Consider the following 9,613-nt stretch of genomic DNA (forward strand, 5'->3'; position numbering starts at 1 on the left):
TTTTTTTAGTCAAGGTGCAATGAACCACATGACTGATAGAGAGGCTACTAAAGAGAAGAATCTGAGATGAAATAGCTTGATCAAGATTATTCTGATTATTTTGGTTCGAGGATGTCAATTTTTTTAATGTGGTGGATTATTATACACTAAAAATAAAAAAAGAACTTTCTTTACCCTAAAACAAAAAAAAATTATTTTGGGAGTTATTAATAAACATCAAATTATAACTGTTGCCATTATGAAATTTTGGGAGTTTCATAAATTCTTTACATAAATTTGAGTACTGAAGAAATTCCTTGAAAGCTGGCATCTAATCAAAACAAGCTAAGGTATGGGTACGTTAGGTGTATGTTGCAAATCGAATTGTCAAATTTTTTAGTAAAAATGGGTTATTTAGGAGATTTTTTTCCTTGATAGTAATTTTGAATCCCTAAAATGAATTTTATGAATTTTACGATTGAAATACTATAAGTCAATAATACTTAACTACTCACATAATGTTTAAATAACATTTTCTCCCCATTCATCTTAACAAAGTAATTAGGTGGACATGTTGAAACGAAAAGAGAGGGAAGGAGAGAAGAAACTAGGTGTTTGGAGTCGTTGAGCAATTTTTATCGCCAACCCATTTGTGAGATTACTCGTTTCTAGATAAGTACATTTTGCCTATTGTCAAAATTTTAATAATTACTTAATGCCATACTTCAATTTTAGTAACATTGCTTAAGTTTCAACTGTTTATGACAATACGTTAGTTGCTTTAGTTAGCTTTACATATAATGACTTTGTTTATATGCAGCATAAATGATTTCACTCTTTAGTTTCACAAGATTGTTAGTTTTTTAGTTTATGACTCAGATCTGTGTTGTAGGTATAGTTTAGTGTAGTTTATTTTTACTATAACTTGAGTTTTATTTTATTTATTGCTCGATTATTTAACAAGAGCATTGTAGATGGAATTCCATATTGTATTATATTGTTAGATGATATATAGAAAATCGTTTGAAATTGTAGTCTTCCACTTTATATTATATTCAGCATGCCTCTCTGTAATATAAATTGGCAATTTTTATTTCAGTCATTCTACACGTAGATATTGGAGTCAATCTTCCAAGCATCGGTACATGGTATACCTGTGTGATATCATGTCGGTTGTACCACTATTAAGACTTTTCTATAGAGCGACTCATTTTGCTCTGGTGCAGCACGATGCTCACTGGATTTTAATTCTTACTGTCTTATTTTTTCAGAAACTATTATGGGTAACTTGTTGTTATGAGCATTTTACACTTTTTTATGAGCATTTAATCGTTAATTGATGCAACAATGACATTATAAGGTTGAGAGAGAGATAGATAACTTTTTCGGTCGTAAAGGGTACTCATCTGTTTGATTGAAAAGTGCAATATTGAAAAAGTGCAATTTTCTTTGGAATTAATTCAAAATTGATATTTGAATTTTAATTCTAAAATAAAAAATCCATTAGTGATAATATATCACCTCGAAAGGTGAAAATAAAATCTCTTAATGAGTTTAGATTTAGAATTAAAAATTTAATCACGAATATCATAGCCGAATTTTGAGAGAGAACTACATATGATCCCGAAGGATCAAAATGGTGTTCAATAAAATATTTAGCTATGATAATCGAAATGTAGGATCACTAATTTCATACTCAAATTCATATCAATGACTAATATGTCTCCCCGAGTAAGAAAATATTATCCATTGCCTATTATTTGAATACAATAATAATGATCACCATTTTTGTTTGAATTTTCAAAGATAATTGATTTAAGTTTTGAAACAATTGATTTTAAAAATCTGATCTGGGTTTCTAAATCTCCTACGAGCGCAAGCCTTTGTAGTTAATTACATCATAGGAAAATCGGAGTTTCCTACGAATACTCTAGATTAAAATAGAGGTACGAATTTTATTTAAGATTTCAGAGATTGATGTCAAAGGAGGTAAGGGTTAGAAATTTCAATCGAAATTGGTTCAAATTTGAACACTTATTTCTGGAGTCAAAAGAAGAAGGGTAGGAGGTGTTTTGAGATTCTGAATTACTTCAGAAACACCCCAGTCTATTCTAAGTGTTGGGCTCGAATTTGATTGAAAGAGATTTTAAGTTTGTGTGATCAATTTTTATTAGAAAGTTGAGATTCAATTCCCGGAGGTTGAGGTCCTATAGCCCGAGCTTGCCTCAGAACCTAAGTATAAATTGGGCACTGAAAAGCAACCCGAACCTAACTAATGTAGTGCAAATCTAGACTTACCCCGGCCTGGATTGGGGAGCCAGCTAAACCACCTAGACACTTTAAAATCATAAGTCTGGTCTTTTAATATTGAGTGGTAGGGATGTTATTTAAGATAGGTTTTTGAGAATAGGGCCGACATCTAGAGCAAATCCTAATTGGCACTTTGATTTATGTTGGGTGTTTAAAACTTAAGCTAATGCAATTAAAGTGTTAGACTTATTTAAGTTTGTATCTAATGCGATTCATGCTAATTGACTCGATTAATGATTGAATTTGAATTGAAGAAGTTTTAAAAAGGCTTAAAAATAGATTTTATCCTAGAAGAATGCACAGATTCCCTTTGGACATATATGCACCTTCATAGGTCAGGTGGTCTACCAAAATCTACAAACGGGGAGGGGCCTAACAAGTGGAAGGAAAAATGCAGCAATTATGAAATGAGAACTCTCGGTGGTCCCGGGCTTACTTCTTAAAATGTTAGAGTTTCTATGTGAGCTTAAATGTTTTAATTTTGTTTAAATAGAATAAGTTTTAAGCGAGTCCTTCTGTGCCAATGATTGGGTTCCATGCTAAATCAAAATATGACATGCAAGAGCGCCAAAAAAACTACTAAAGCAGACAATCCTATGTCGCAATCAACATCAAACATTAATCAAATCAATTAAATTAATATTCAAATTGAAAGTTCATAGGCTAGTGCCTTTTAATATTACATCACAGAATTGCAGAGAAGTAAAGTGGTCGGGCACCATTGACCATAACCCGGATTTCTAATCCTAAGTCTCAAGTGACTTTGAGAATGAGTCTTCTCGTTATCCACTTATTCGTCCTTCTGCTGCTTCTTGGATCGTCGGGTCCTGATATCTAAATGAAAAGAACCTCCCCCTTGGGTGGGGTACTATCTTTTCTCTTTAGATATTCGAAGAGTATCCTAACTTGATCTTCCAAATGGACTAGGACTCTCCCTTTTAGGCATGTATTCTCCTCTTTGGAATTCAAGTTGGATATATACGTCCCAAACTCAAATCACTTCATATATTTACAATCATAATATAATCAAATTATATCAATTTAAAATAAAAATCTAGACTCGATCCTGCAGGGTTTTTCTAATAAGCGGCAGTTATATATAATCCCAAGCAATTAATATTCAATCTCAAGCAGTTAATATTTGAAATTTAAAATGCTCAATTACTCACAACACAAAGTGCAGAAAAGTAAATAAACAAACACATCAATTCTAAGCTAATAACCAGCATGTAATGAAAGCTCGAAAACCTGGCACACAGCAGAAAAGTAAACACCGGCCTAGCCTAAAACTAAAGTTAATGATCATAGCAAATCATCTAAAGTGTGTCCTTCATTGGGGCTAATTTAATAGCCTCGTAGGCTTGGGTTACCTAGTGGTACCCGGTCTAATTAAGTGATTTGATTTGACTTAAGGTTTAAGAATTAATTAATTTACTTAAAATTTGATTGGTTGCTGATTTTTAAAGTTTGATTAATTTAAGTTTGTCATTAATCGGTTCGTGACGTTGTGCCATCAGGCTGGAGGAACAAAGCCTCCTTTGGATATGAAGGAAGTGTATCCTAATTATTGAAAATTTTCTAAGTTCTCTGAATGAGTCCTTAGTTATTATACTTAATGTCCCTTGGTTTGAATGTTAAAAATCAATGTCTACTAACCCTCGGACACTAGTTACAATCACACCACAAAGCAATCATGAGCATTAGAAAGAGAATGTCCTAATGTTCTATGGGATTATTGTTATGAAACATCAAAGTCATAAATTCATAAACTAATTTATGAGTTTGATGATCCAAACATAAGAAGAAATATGTATCAAATCAGTTTGAGGTTTTTATAAGATATGAGCAAATATCTTATGTTAACCCTCAATCAAATTTGAGATCGTAATCATATACATTTTAAATATAGTGCTTAAAAATATGAACAAAATAAGCTTAAGAAATCTAAATTTGGATCAGAAATGAAATTCCTATCAAATTTTGAAGTTCTAGGCATTTTCTCGATTTATTTTAGGGTTTTAAATGTCTGGTCAAACGGCGGTGCTGACCAAACACGTAGCGCATGCGAATTCGACCATGTAGACGGCGGCTATCAAGTGGGTCCTGCCACTTAACCAGCGTAATAAGGTTTGCAGCCATTGGATCAATCGCGATTTTGATCTAACGGCCGAGATCAGATCCCACGGTGGATCTTTGATTCTGGAGATCGAATGGCTAAATAAAGCCCCGCGATTTGGATCAATGATATAGATTTGGCCGGATGAGGATTTGAGCATCCCGTGATTTGCACTAGAAGAATAGATCGCGGATCTAACGACATCATAGTCGTTGATCTGAAATAAACAGATCCAACGACTATGGTGTCGTCTTCTCCATCCCGTTAAACCGTAAACCCTAAGATCATTTTTGCTTTTGTTCTCACAAACTACCGAACAAAATAGATTAAAATTTTAAACAGAGGTATATTAGGGACTAAGGAAGAGTGGGGGTTAGTTTTCTAAGCCATTAATGCAATGATCATCAAGTTATTTAAGAACCTAGTTAAACGCCTAGGGTTTAAGATTTACCGAGATATAATCGATGGATTTGCATTATCTAAACACGGATGAACTTGTAGATTGTCCATGTGTCCTAGAGCTCGAGGGATCACTGGAACTGGACTTTAAGAAGTTGAGAGGAACTTGACTTCGATTTGCCCTTGATCCCGTCTCCGGCAAGCTCCAAATGACTGGAAATGATTGGAAACGGGAAGAGAACTCTGAGATTTCAAAAAAAATTCCAGGAGCTTTAGAGATGCATTGGGAAGAGAGATAACTTCAAATGAAGGAATCCGTCCCTTCTACCCTATTCCAAAATGCTAGAGCCAAAAGGGACTATTGAGATTAATTTAGGGACTTCTCAGATGTTCAACACCTGGCCTGAGGTTGTTAGAATCAGAGAATCATAGCACAACAAGGACACATGACATGTAAAGGTGTCTTTGGCCTTTTGTAAGCACATGAGAGTGATAGGAGCCATCTGATCCAGATCAAAGGGCTAGGATAGATAAGAAGGTTCTAGAGCACACTAGATCTGCTGGAATAATTTGGGTTGAGTGAATTAACTTAAGGGGTTAATTTGAGCATGTTTAATCCATTTAAAGCTTGGTTTGACAGTTTGACCAGTCAACTTGGAATGTTGACTAATGAGGTGGAACCTAGGTGGCCCATGGCTGCTAGTTAGATGGATTGAAAAAGGGTTGAGGCATAGGGGTTGATGCTTGAGATGAGTTAGAGGGGATTTTAAAAGGGTTTGACCATGTGTGGTTGAGTTGACCAAGTCAACTTGACTTGGGTGGCTGAGGTGGCAACCAAAGAGGCTTGAAGAGCTGATTGGGTTGATTTTGAAAGGGATTTGATGACTTGAAATTGGAATTTTAGTATTTAAAAAGAGATTTAGCCAAGTGGGTTAGGTTTGACCAAGTATTTTGACTTGACTAAGTCAAAGTCATCATAGGTTGAGTTGAGAAATGTTTGAGAATATTTGAATCATATGGTGGATTGATTTTGAATGCTTTAGGGTCTGGATTGGATCATTTGGATCAAAATGATTATTTGGACTCGAAAGGGTCGGTTTGGTCAACCTAGGTTGACTTTGTCAACCAGGTTGACCCAGGGTTTGGGTTTGGATCCAACAGGTTTGGTTTGATATTTGAAACTTGGTGGAAGTGGTTGCAATTCATCTGGAGTTCATTTGGTTTGAAATTGATATTTGAACCCCTAAGGGGTACTTTGGTCATTCTGATCCCTAGTCAACTGGGGGTCAAAATGGGTCCACCAAAATGTAGTTTAATGTTCGATAGGTCATAATCAAGTGTCTGGAAGTGATTAGAGGCTTTGTAGGAAGCTCCAAAGTCAAAATCCACTGGGTGGCAGGTCCAGTGGCATAGGCTGTAAATATTCTTTGGATTTCAATTCAATTTATGAGGCTAGAGACCTCAAAATGGGCTCAAATTTGGAGGGTTCCCTCTAAAGACATGTCATATCAATATGAAATTGATAGATTATGAATTAGAGGTCTTTTGATTAGGTTTTGAAGTGTTTGAAAATTTACTAGAAAAGGCTTTCAAGACTTGGACCTTTAGCCTTAAATTTGAGTTTGGATTGATCTAAGATCTAGGTAGATCCTAAGGTTTGGATTGATCTAAGGTTCTAGATAGATCCTAGGGTCTGGATTAATCTTAGTGTTTGGGGTCTAAAAGAGTCCTAAGGTCTAGAGCAGATCCTAGGGTCTGGAGTCTAGAAGGATCCTAGGACCTAGACTAGATCCTAAGGTCTAGATTTTTCTGAAGGAATCCTAGGGTCCAGAGTAAATCATAGGGTCTGTATTCTAGGAGGATCCTAGAGTCTAGATTTTCCTGGAAGTTGAATTTATCTAAGGTCAGGATTGGACCAAGTGACCTCATATAAAAATGAGGTCAACATCATCAAGAATTTCATTCCAAGAAATTGGTAGTTGGTAATAGACATTTGCTTAAATTCATAGAACGGAGTAATCACCCCATTGAGTAAGCGAGTGAACCACCTTAGCGTTGAATCCCTCAGAGTAGTAAATAAGAGGTGACACTGAAGGGTGTCATTGATTTCAAGGAGAGAGGTCATGGACTTAAAGATTCACCATATGATATATACGATCAATTTCTCTTATGTAAGATTCAAGGTGAGGTACCTTGAACTTCGAAGACACTCTTGCTTCGAAAATCAGTCTTGAGAAGGTGTTGGTCGGCCCTAGTTTAGTTTTATTGGTCTACATAATAATCAAAATAGATTTTTTATCTCTCATATGAGGGTGAGTGGGATTGGATATTGCTTTTGAGGCGTGAGCTTCCTCTAGTGGCTCTTGGAAAGCACCAGGATTGGATGGTCCATTGGACACACTAATTGTATGTGGTGGATGGTCAATGACAATGAGAATGTCTTTAATAGACTTTAAGAGGCACTCCTCTTTGGCTTATAGTTTGTGGCAAGTAATGTATTTGGGAATCATGATAATCTTTAAGGTTTTATGCTTCCTGGTACGCGAGGGCTTTCTCACCTTCGACATCGATGCATGCTCACCTTATATAAAAGGATTTTGAATACCATTTTGTTATATAGATGACATTGGACCATACTTTATGCTACTCGTAGGCTAAGAGTCTATGGGTTGAATGCAATGAGATCCAAATATAGGGAAAGGAGAGATGAGATAGATGAATTCTGACAAAATTTTTATAATCCAAGCTAGAAATACAAGAATGGAGAAAGTAAGAGTTTTACACCATAGAGCCTGAGCTATATAAGAGGAGTACTACAATGCTTTGAGGATTACATATCTTTTACTTTCTTTTCCCTCTTCATTGTATTTTTTATATATACTCTTCTATGGAGAAAGAAAAGTTCAAGATGTTTTTTAAGAGGAAAACGGATACCTAGTGCCCTATCTTCCGCCCCCTTTTATAGGGTTCAAAAGGATGTAGGAGTTATGTCATAATACAGATCTGTCATGTAGATCAATAGTAATAACTCGTATGATGTCGAGCTAGTCGGCAACTGGAGAAGGCAAGTTAGATAAAGTCGAATAATAATCAGTAGTCGCCTTGTCGAGATGGAAGAGGGTGAATATTATTCGATAGTTGTCATGAAAGATGGCAGAGTGATCTAGACTACCCTATTAAAGTAGAAAGACGAGTAGCATCTGAGTGTGATCTTCAGGTGTATGTGGGAGAGAAATATTTTAATATACATTTATAGCTCGTTGTATCGAGCATGAATGTCTTGACTATGGCTTAGATGGATAAAGGTTTGTAAGGGTGTCAATTTCAGGTCACGAGTCGGTTTCAGGTCGAATCCAAAACTTACCTGTTTTTGCAAACGGGTCAAATTTTTAGACCTGAACCCGACTTGCTTCAAGTCTGCGTCAACTCGACAAGTCCCGAATGACCTGGTCCATGAAAAAAATTGCTAGTTTTTGGGTAATAAAAGGGTCAATCTCAGTTTTTTGGGTAAAAAAAGGGTTGAAACGGGCCAATCTCGGGATTTTCAAGACAAAATGGGTTTTCGGGTAAAAAACGGGTCAATTTCGAGTCAAAGGGTCAACCCAAACTTGACCCAATTTTTGAAATGGGTTGAATTGTTGAATCCAAACCCGATCCATTTCGGGTCCGGGTTGACTCTAACCTAGAATTTTTGGACCGGGTTCAAGTCAGGTTTTTGGGTCGTGTCAAACATTGACACCCCTAAAGGTTTGTCTGGCTGAGAAAGGAACTTCTACGGCCTCCTTCCCTTGGAGGGAGACGATTACTTGGAGGATGTGATAGATCTCGATCCATCGTAATCTAGTGTTAAGCTCTTTCCATCTCTTATGCGAGTCCCTCAAACTTGCTATTCTGAGAGTGGAGGAATTCCTCTTATCGCTCGTCCCATACATAACCTGCAAGACACTTGCAAACATGTACTACATAGCTATTCATGAGTGTACATGGGTCATATTGGGTTGGGTTGTGATAAGTCAATTCTAAAAGCGGTGATGCAATACAAAAATAATTTTGAACTACCATTGAGAATAATTGAAACATCTTGGATCATGATCAAATATTCTTCAATAATCGTTAAGCCATGCAAGATTATGATTGGCCCATATTTAACCTATATTCGATGAGTCTTCAAACCATCTTTAACCCAAGAATGAAGAATCTTCAAACCATCTTTGACACATGATTGAATCATCTTCAAACCATCTTTAACCCTTCTTTAACACTTTTTGATCATGATTTGGTCATACGTTGAAGATCATTCAAAGATTGCTCAATCTTTAATTTGTTTGAAGACTCATCAATTATGGGTAGATAATTTTCAAAAATTGAGAGAATAATATTTAAATAATGTTTGATCATGGTTTGAAGATCATTCATATTATTCTATAAAAAATTAATCAATCATTCACATTATTTTATAAAAAATTAATCATAGTTTGATGAGGAATATTATTGAAAGATGGCTCTAACATAACAAGTTTCTTGCACGTAAACTAAAATTTAATCACAAAGAGGTTTAGATTTAAGAGTGTAAAGCCTATTTTCAATCATAAATGACTAAATGACGAACAACAGTAGCCTTCAAAGTGATGAACAAAGAGGTTATTGCTGTGAAAATTTAACATAGAAAAAAAATGATTTGACTCCATTTATTAGAAAGAATGAAGATGATGGGAAGGAAATAATCAACGAGCTCTTATGGTCGAAAGGTCACCTAACTATTAACAGAGGATTTTGATCAAGAAGGAACTTTCAAGCATGTTTTTTATA

This window comes from Dendrobium catenatum, unplaced genomic scaffold (genome assembly GCF_001605985.2).
Source record: "Dendrobium catenatum unplaced genomic scaffold, ASM160598v2 fragScaff_scaffold_1181, whole genome shotgun sequence".
In the NCBI taxonomy this organism is placed as follows: domain Eukaryota; kingdom Viridiplantae; phylum Streptophyta; class Magnoliopsida; order Asparagales; family Orchidaceae; genus Dendrobium; species Dendrobium catenatum.